At 36.5% G+C, this 10,997-nt stretch overlaps 1 pseudogene; it reads right to left on the bottom strand.

Moving 5' to 3' along the window:
• Positions 1-6,837: 6,837 nt before the first annotated feature.
• The window catches only part of LOC102822088, a 61,972-nt pseudogene continuing 57,812 nt past the window's right edge, over positions 6,838-10,997 (bottom strand).

Below are 10,997 nucleotides of genomic sequence, written 5' to 3'. Positions count from 1 at the left end.
TGTTGAATGTGAAACTGATGATGTGCCCTGTAAACTTTCACTCAATCCACAATAAAAACCTTAAATTAAAAAAATTAAAAAATAAAAAGTTTTCATTCTGGTGTGCCTTCATTCTCAAAGTGACATTTTGATGCCATCTTCTTCATATAATCCTGTTTCTTGTATTATTTGCTCAGCATACAGGTTGAATACGTATGGTGAAAGAATACAGCTCTGGCACACATCTTTCCTGATTTTAAACCCTTCAGTGTTTACTTGTTCTGTTTAAACAACTGCCTCTTGTTTTATGTACAAGTTCCTCATGAGCACAATTAAGTGTTCCAAAATACTCATTCTGTGAAATTTTGTTCATAGCTTGTCATGATCCACAGTCAAAAGCCTTTGCATAGACAATAAAGCACAGGTAAACATCTTTCTGACGTCCTCTGCTTTCAGCCAAGATCCATCTGATGTCATGAATAATAATCCCTCCTTCCATGTCCTAAATCAAGCTTGAACCTCTGGCAATTAACTTTTAATGAACTGTCGAAGTCACCATTCAATTATTTTGAGTAAATTTTTACTTGCATGTGTTATTAATGATATTGTCTCGTGATTTCTGCATTCAGTTAGTTGGGTCACCTCTCTTTGGGATGGGCACAAATACGGATCTCTTAAAATCAGTTGGCAACATAGCTGTCTTCCAAATTTCTTGGCATGGATGAGTGAGTTCCTCCAGTGCTGCATCAATGTGTTGAAATATTTCATTTGTATTCCATCAGTTACTATAGCCTTGCTCTTTGCCAATGCCTTCAGTGCATCTTGGACTCCTTTCAATACCATTGGCTTTTGATCATATGCTACCTCTAATATGGTTGAATATGAACTATTTCTATTTGGTACAGTGACTCTGTATATTCCTCCCATCTTCATTTGATGTTTCTATAACATTCAATATTTTGCCCAAAGAATCCTTCAATATTGCAAGTAGAATCTTCAATTATTTCCTCTGTTCTTCCAGCTTGAGAAATGCTTAGAATGTTCTTCCCTTTTGGTTTTTCAACTCCAGATTGTTGCACACTTCATTATAATACTTTAATATTTCTTCTTGAGTTGCCCTTTGAATTTTAGTGTTCTGTTCTTTGACCTCATTTCTTCCATTTGCTTTACCTTCTCTATGCTCAAGTGTAAGTTTCAGAGTCTTTTATGACATCCAATTTGGTCTTAGTAAAATGAACAAATAGATTGATTTTTTACAATGTACATACCATTTGTGTGCTTTGCATGCGTGTTATGCTGATAATTAATAGAGCAAATGGATATTGAAAGAAATTAGTATACCAATAATTCATGAAATAAATGACAAACTTCTTATTCCCAAATAACAAAGCAGAATAAGATTAGGCAACACTGAAATCAAACTTAATAAAGGCACTGAATAAAATAGAGAAAAATTCTTTGAACATCTATGGGAAAAAGTTATCTATAAGGAAAGAGAGCTCCTGGTATGGTGCTATAAGATTAACATTGGCATGCTAACCCCAAGGTTTATGGTGCAAACTGCTCCTCAGATGCACTATACAGGGTAGCTTTAATTTGGAATCAACTTTCTGGCCCTTAACAACAACAATAAGGAAAAAGGAGTCCTGGTATAGGGCTATAGGATAAGAAATTGCTAACTCACAAACTTAGTGGTTCAAACCAACCAGTCGCTCCTCAGAAACCTACACAGGGTTGTTATGAGTCAGTCAGAACTTAACAACAACATAAGGAGAGAAATTTGGATTTATTTCAGAGTTCTCAATGAACATATTTTTAAGGAAAGAAAAATTTAATCAAACGTTCTATATCCAACCAAAGTATAAATATAATGACACAGACAATTTTTAGAATGCTAGATCTCAAGATGTTTGATCCATGAGGTTTATCTAGAAGTATTTGTTTAGGTAAATTGATTTATAATCAATCCTTTATAAAATAACATAACTAGGTTTATCTAGAAGTATTTGTTTAGGTAAATTGATTTATAATCAATCCTTTATAAAATAACATAACTAGATTCCCAGCTTATTATAGAAGATAAATACAAAATTGGTCAGAAACCTAAATGTAAAAAAAAAAAAAAAAAAAAGAAATATGAAAGTAAAAGAAGAAAGAAAAAAGATGCATTGTTTTTATCCCCAAAATGGTAAAGCATTTTTTCAAAATCCATAACGAATTTTTAAATGAATCAGTTCAACTTAGTGTATTTTTAAAATACATTTAAAAATGTTTCACATGAAAAAATTACCTTAGAAAAGTCAAAAGACAAATCAAAAACTGGAAAAAGGGAATTTGCAAATTATACCAAAGAAAAAGGCCTAATGTTCCTAATAAACAAAGGACTCCCAAAAATTAAAGGAAAGAAAGAAAAGACTAATAACCTGATAGAAAATTGGACAAAAAGAATCAATACACAACTGGTGTAAGAAACAAAAACAGTGTAACATGTGAAAAGATTTTCAAATTGCTAACAAAACATTTGCAAATCAAAATTGCAATATCATTTCTCATCTAGCAGATTGTAAAAAATCCAAAGTTGGTGGCTAAGCTATAGATAAATTCTCACTCTAATAAAATGGCAGTAAAAATGAAAAATGATATGGTGTCTCTGGAGACTAAATTTGGCAATATCTACCAAAATTGTATGACTCAATGGCACTTAACAACAATAACCAAAATTGCATACATAATGTATTTATTTTTGAGAGGAAGGATAAAGACTGTAACCAATGAACACTCTGATCAATCTTTAGGGGTCTCCAACGCATAGTGACCCTATGGATAAAGGAACAAAACATTGCCTAGTCCTGTGCCATCCTCAAAATTGTTACGTTTAAGCCCTTTGCTGCTGCCAATTTGCCAATCCATCTCATTGGGGTCTTCCTCTTTTTCACTAACCCTCCACTTTACCAAGGAGCTCTGGTAGCCTACTGGTTATGAATTGGGCTGCTAACCTCAAGGTCAGCAGTTTGAAACTACCAGCTATTCCACAGGACAAATATGAGGCTTTCTGCCCCCATGAAGATTTACAACCTTAGAAACACTATGCAGTGTCACTATGAGTCAGAACCGACTTCAAAGCACATCACCACCACTTTATTATGTAGGGATTGTGCTCTCCTGAAAATATGTTCGAGTATGAAAGATGAAGTCTCGCCACCCTGTTCTAAGGAGCATTCTGGCTGTACTTCTTTCAACACAGATTTGTTTGTTCTTCTGACAGTACATGGTACTTTTAATATGTTCCTCCAAGACAATAACTCAAATGCATCAATTCTTCTAAGGCCCTTATTCATTATCCAAATTTCACATGCATATGATGCTACTGAAAATACCATGGCTTTAGTCAGTCCCCCTTATTCATCAAACTGACATCTTTGCTCTTGAATACTTTAGAGATCTTGTGCAACAGATTTGCTTAATGCAATATGTCATTTGATTTCTTGACTGCTACTTCCCTGAGTGTTGATAATGGACACAAGCAAATGAACTTTTTGACAACTTCAATCTTTTCTCCATTTATCATGATGTTATTTATTGGTCCAGTGGTGAAGATTTTTATTTTCTTTATATTGAGGTGCAACCCATACTGAAAACTGTGGTCTTTATCCATAAGTATCTTAAGTCCTCTTCACTTCCAACAATCAAGTTGCGTTATATACATACTATAAGTTGTTGCTGTGTCATCCTCACATCCTGAAGCCACTTTCTTCATATAATCCAGCTTCTAGAATGATTTGCTTACCCTGGTATGGCACTAGGGGATAGAGCACTGGACCACAAGGTCAATTTGAACCACAAAATCTATGGTTCAAATTTACCATCTGCTCCTTGGAAACCCTATACAAAGTCACTATGAGTCAGAAATGACTCGACTGCATTTACCAACAACAACCAACAGATTGAATAATTATTCTGAAAGTATACAACCCTGGCACATACCTTCAATGATTTTAAGTCATTCAGTATCTCTGAATACTATTTTTTTTTTTAACTACCTTTTTGTTTATGTACAGACCCCTCCTTAAAAAAATAAATGTTCTGGAATTCCCACTCTTTGCAATTTTAGCTATAGCTTCTCATGATCCACAGAGTTGAAAGCCTTTGCATAGTCAATAAAGCACAGGTAAATATCTTTATGGTATTCTCTGCTTTGTCAAGATGCATCTGACAATAGAAATGATAAACCTTATTCCATGACCTCTTCTGAATTCAACTTGAACCTTTGAGAGTTCCCTGTCAATTTATTGTTGCAGCTGTTTTTAAATTATCTTTAGTAAAATTTTACTTGCATGTAACATTAATGATATTTTCTGATGATTTTGGCATTCTTTTGGGTCACATCTCTTTGGAATGGACACAAATACGAATCTATTTCAATTAGTTGGCCACATAGCTGTCTTCCAAATTTCTTGGCATAGATGATAGATGAATGTGTGCCTCCAGTATTGTATCAGTAAATTACAAGATTTCAATTTTTATTTCATCAATTCCCCAAGCCTAGTTCTTTGCCAATGCCTTCAGTGCATCTTGGGCTTCATTCAGTACCACTGACTCTTGATCATATGTTACTTTGTAAAATGATTGAGCATCAATCATTATTTTTGGTAAAATGACTATGTGTATTCTTTCCATCTTCTTTTGATCCTTTCTGAATCATACAATAATTTGCCCATTGTTGTTGTTGTTGTTTAGTGTTGTTAAGTCAGTTCTGACCCATAGTGACCCTGTATGGGGATTCCAAGGAGCAGCTGGCAAACTTGCGGTTCAAACTAACTTTTCAGTCCAGCACGTTAACTCACAGAGCCATACCAGTACTCTAGTATGCCCATAAAATCCTTCAATACGGTAACTTAAATCTTGCCATATTGAAGGACTCTGTTAGGAAAACCTATAAAGGGTAACTATGAGTCAGAATCAACTCGACAGAACTTAACAACAACAATGGGCAAATTATTGAATGATGCAGAAAGCATCAATAGGTGATGGAAGGTATACACTGTGTCATTGTAACAAAAAGAAATGGATGATGCTCAACCATTTCAATAGGTAGCATATGATCGAAAACAGATGGTACTGAAGGAAAAATTCCAAGCAGCACTGACAGCATTGGCAAAGAACAAGACTTGCTCATCTATGCCAAAGTATTTTGAAGACAGCTACCAGCCCAAATGGTTGGAAGAGACCCATTATCTGTGCCCATTCCAAAGAGAGGAGACCCAGAGGTAAGAGGAAATCAATGCAAGTAAACTTTTGCTGACTTTAGAGGGAACAACCTCTACAAGCCAGATTCAGAAAAGGAAGTCCAATTAATGGATATCATTGCTGATGTCAGATGAATCTCAGCTGAAAGCAGAGAATACTAGAAAGATGTTTACTTATGCTTTATTGTCTATGCAAATACTTTCAAATGTGTGTATCATGACAAGCTATGGCTAACACTGCAAAGAATGGGCATTCCAGAATACTTAATTGTGTTCATGAAGAAACTGCACATAGACCAAGAGACAGTCATTTGAACGCAAGAAAATACTGAATATTTTAAGATCAGGAAAGGTGTCTGCCAGGGCACTATCCTTTTATCTTACTTATTCAATATGTGTGTTGAGAAAATAATCTGAGAAGTTGGATTATATGAAGGGGAATGTGGCATTAGGATTGGAGGAAGCCTTAGGTGTGGCACTCTAGGATAAGCACTAGACCACAGATCAATTTAAACCACAAAGTTATTGGTTCAAACTCACCAGCTATTCCTTGGAAGCTCTATACCGGGTTGCTGTGAGTCAGACTGACTCAATAGCACTTAACACTAACAACAGTATGCAGATTATACAACCTAACTTGCTAGGCATCAAGAATACTTAAAATAGTTACTGTTGAAGATGAAACACTAAAGCCTTCAGTATGGATTACAATTCAATGTAAAGTGAATAAAAACTTAAATCCTCACAAATGGACCATTAACTAACATCATGGTAAATGAAGAAAAGATTAATGTTATCAAAGACTTCCTTTTGCTTGGAACTACAATCAACACTCATGGAAACAGAGGTCAAGAAATAAAATATATTGCATTAGGCAAATCTGTTGCATAAGCAGTCTTATGAATTGCATAGCCTGTGGTTCACAGTCTAGTGCTTATTATATGGAGAGTATGCAAAATGGAAATGAGTTTTGGAGCAGCTGGAGAAAACTAAATTAGACGCCTAGTTGTAAGGGGAGGAGCAGTTTGAGGGTAAAAGAGGGAAGGTAAAATTGGGGGAAGTTAAGCCTAAAAAACTGGCAAGAGGGCAAGAAATCAGGGTGAGGGCTAATTAATGAGACCTAGAAAACTGTGTCATGGCAAGATAGCTGATGACTTAGAGTCAAACTTGATGCTGTCCATGTTGCTTGCTATGTGTACCTACTACCACCTCTGTCTCCTGCAAACTTTCAGCTGAATTAGCTGTTTCTCAGTAAGGGGTCCATGAAAATACTGCAAGTTCCACCAGAATTTACAAAACTCTTAAGAAAGTCATTGGAAAGGAAGTTCAAGCAATTCTATTTAAAATATAAGGAAACTCCTGTAGATAACTTTGTTACACAAGTCTTGACATTTATGTACATATGCACATGTTCTCTTTCCCACATTGCACAGAAGCAGTTGAATCTCAGGGTTAAAGTACAAAACATCAGTTGAATATCTTCCATACAGTTTTCTTCCTTCTCTTGTATGAAATTTGATGGTGTTCCCATTGTGTAAGTGATCTTTAAGCTAATGGTCAAAAGATGAACATCACCAATGTGCACTTGGGAAACTTGTGAAAAAAGATGATCTTAATAGTACATGCTCTTATCCCACCAAACTGCAGGATAAAGCCTGATGAGAAGTTTTCACACCTCATCGTATACCCAATCAGAACAGCATATGGTGTAACCATAGACCACAAATGAGCCAGGAGTATAGTGAAAATCAGGACTGTGATGCTCCCAAGGTGGTAGGAGAAGATTAACGCTATGATGATTCATAATGCAAATCCTTCCTCAGAAAACTTTACTTGTGGAGAGTCCCTGCTGGAAAATGGTGTTTCTCTGGATTTTCCTCATTATCATGTCTGCTATTGGTTGGATCATAACAGCAATTAAGAAGGCTGCGTAGCCTGTCCCTTCTAGGTACTATCTCTGGTACATCTTCCATTTTTTCCCATAGTTTTCTTCTAAGTCATTCATATAGTTATTTTTGCATTCTCCTTGGATACCAATTAGAGTGGTTGATCTAAACCCCTCCTGTCATAAATGATTAAATAAAAAACAAAAGCTCGCATGGATTCTATGGTTCTAATGTGGATCTAAGAGTAAAGGATGAGTGGTTTGATCACATGTCTGTGCTTCTTGTGACAAGGCTTCCTGCTCTTTATGCCCCTTTCAGCTTTCTCATAGGGCAAAGCAATGGAAGGAATAATGTTTGTGCTCGTGTCACTGAACAAAATGGCAATGGAGCTAATGGGTAAAGGAAACCCAACAATAACGTAGCTCAAATAGGGGCAAAGCAGAACCAAGATATAAGTAATAGTCTTCTTTAGGTTGTCAAAGATCAGGTGACCTACTTCAACTCCTGAGACTATGGATGCAAAGTTGTCATTTTTTACTATATCAGAACCCACTATGCCCATGAGATGGAGAGTCATTAACTGTACCCAATTTCTGACAGCCCTCCATAATAACCTGCTTCTGCTGGGTAGACGTCCAGGCAAAGGCAATTTCTGAATGGTTGACAAAGAACTCATCTAACTGTCTTGGGCTCATGTCCTTCAGCTCCATTGCTTGCCACCACAGAGGCTTTAACATGCCATTTGTTAACTTGCTCCACAGCAATGTTAAGGTGTTTTGCAATGTCTTCCACTGTCTCACTGTGAACTGAAACGATACCTTTAGCTGTGATACGGTGGTCACCTTTTACCATAATGACCTTGATCCCAGCACTCTGGTATTTGATAATTGCATCAGACACAGAGGACCAATCATTGACAAGAGAGCCACAAAGAAGAGGTTGGAGGTGGGAAGTTCATGGTATCTATGTCAAATGAACAGGTTTCTGGAAACTCATCTGTAAGCACTTGTTGTTAAGTGCCGTGGAGTCAGTTCCGACTCATAGCAACCCTGTACAGGGTTTCCGAGGCTGTAAATCTTTATGGGAGCAGAGAGCCTCATCTTTCTCCTGTGGAACAGCTGGTAGTTTCAAACTGCTGACCTTGAGGTTCACAGTCAATTCATAACCACTACACTACTATAGAGATGACAGAAACCCAGCACATACTTGCCCAGGCTTCTGAACTCCATGTAGGTTGTGTGGAAGATATCAGCTGTTCTCTCATCTAGGGATTGCTCTTAGTCATTGATCATGATGGTGCTGCACTGCTCTAGGATCCTCTCAGGGGTTCCTTTTATCACCATGAGGAAGTGCTTGTCATTGGGTCATCTGACTAATGGATGGAGAATTGAAGTCTGTTGGTGGAGTGATACAGAAAGAGAAAAAAAAAAAAAAGAAAGCAAATGATGTGATGTAGAAAATACTTAAGACTTAGTAATGAATTGGATTTTTTGATAGAATGTTAAGTAAAAGAGTCTAATGCAAAATTATGGTTTTATTGTGATACAACTAAATTTAAGGGAAATACAGGATGATAATATATAAATTATAGATAAAATTCTCATTTATCTATTAAGATAATAAAAACGTGGTTATATTATGAGTCTGCTTTTTAAATAAAAATAGTATTTTACTAGAATTGTCACAAAATTACATTGTCAAGGTCATTCCTCAGGGTAATTGAAGTGTAACTAACTATAGGTTTTGCCAAGATTTTGTATAAAATTAGTATAATTGGTAGAGACCTGGCAGTAGGAATTATCTCTGACATTTAACTATACCATTGAGGATCTCTACAGTAAAAGGGGTGTTCCAAATAAGAAAATCTGTGGAGAAGGTGAAATCCACATTAACAAGCCTCATTTGGTTAATATCCTTAAGAGAGGATTTGAATATACAGGTAAGAAAGTAATACCTCTTTTTAAATGAAACAAATTTTCTAAGTCCTCTGAGCCTCAACTCAATGTACCGCCTACAAAATTTATTCCTAAAAATTCTTTCTCTGGAGAATTATTTTGAGAACAAAATGAAAGGGAGAGATGTATGCTAAGTGCTCACAACTGACTATAAAATAGTGATGATAATAGTCTTATTATCATCATTATTATTATTTCTCCACCCATTTGATATGTCTATTACTGTTATGAATAAAATAAAGTGATATTCTACTGTTGTAGGAGTCCTGGTGTGGCACTGTAGGATATGTATTGGATGCTAAGTTTGGTGTGAGCTGCTGGTTTGGCAGTTCAAACTCACCATCACTTCTCAGAAACCCTACACAGAGTCACTATGAGTTGGAACTAACTCGATGGAATGAACAACAATAACAACAGTTATCTACTGCTGCTATAACAAATCCACAGAAAGTGGATAAATATAATAATTAAAAAAATTATTCTTTCATACTTTTAAAAGTAAAAGTCTAAATTCAGGGTGTCATCTCTTAGGGAAAGCTTGCTATATCTATTGATTGTAGGGGACAGACTTGTCTCCTTTCAACATCTCTGAGTCAGGCATTCCTTAGAAATCTGCATGTGTCTTGGCATTGATCTTACCCTGGGCATAGAAGATTCTCAATGCAGAGATCCTGGGTCCAAAAAGGTGCTCTGCTCTTGGCTCTTCATTATTGTTGTTAGGTGCCATCCAGTCAGTACTGACCCGTATCAACATTATGCCCGGCCCTGCATCAACTTCACAATAGTTGCTACACTTGAGGCCATTGCTGCTGCTATTGTGCCAATCCATCTCATTGAGGCCTTCCTCTTTTTCACTGATCCTCCACTTTACCAAGTATGATGTCGTTCTTCAGGGACTGGTCACTCCTAATAATAAGCCCAAAGTTATGAGAGACAATGTCTGGCCATCCTAGCTTCTAAGGAGCATTGTGGCTGTACTTCTTCCAACACAGATTTGTTTATTCTTTTTGTGGTCCATGGTACTTTTAATATTCTCCTCCAAAACCATAACTCAAATGCATCAATTCTTTCTTTGTTCATTGTCCAACTTCAATTTTATCTCCATTTATCTTGATGTTATTTACTTCTTGGTCTGTGTACAAGTTATTGATGTGTGCAATTAAGTGTTCTGGAATACACTTTTTTGCAATGTTGTTCCTGATTTGTTATAATCTATACTGTCAAATGTCTGTACACAATAAATAAAGTACAAGTAAACATCTTTCTGGGATCCTTTGCTTTCAGCCAAACTCTACCTATTAGCAATGATAGCTCTATTTCCACATCTTCTTCTGAATCTGAATTGAATTTCTGGCAGTTTCCTATAGATGTACTGTTGAAAACCAATTAAATTGTGCCCCATTGGCAAATGAAGGTCCTGAAAGCTTTACTTCATCTACACCATTAATGTCAACTCAACTTTGAGAAGGTAACTCTGCTGCTGTCATATTCCCCAACCATCCAGTGTGAGAAGTTCATCTTCCAGCACTATATCAGACAATGTTCAGCTTATATTCATAAGGTTTTTATTGGCTAGCCATTCAGGCATGGTCTTCCTCTCCTTCTTTCTAGCTTGTCTTAGTCCGTAAAATCTGCTGAAATTTGTTCACCATGGGTGACTTTGCTGGTATTTAAAGTACCAGTGGCATTGCCTCCAGCATCACAGAAACACACAGGTCACCAAAATATGATAACTTGGCATTAACATAATTGTTGTTGTTGTAGTTGTCAGGTGCCATCGAGTCGGAACTGACTCATAGCGATCCCATGCACAGCAGAACAAAACAATGTCTGATCCTGGGCCAACCTCACTACCGCTGCCACATTTGACACCATCAATGATGCTACCTGGCTGATCCATCTCGTTGGGGGTCTTCCTCATTTTTCTCTGA

Source organism: Chrysochloris asiatica, unplaced genomic scaffold, assembly GCF_000296735.1.
Source record: "Chrysochloris asiatica unplaced genomic scaffold, ChrAsi1.0 scaffold00120, whole genome shotgun sequence".
NCBI lineage: Eukaryota > Metazoa > Chordata > Mammalia > Afrosoricida > Chrysochloridae > Chrysochloris > Chrysochloris asiatica.
This window is presented reverse-complemented; position numbering and strand designations above follow the sequence as displayed.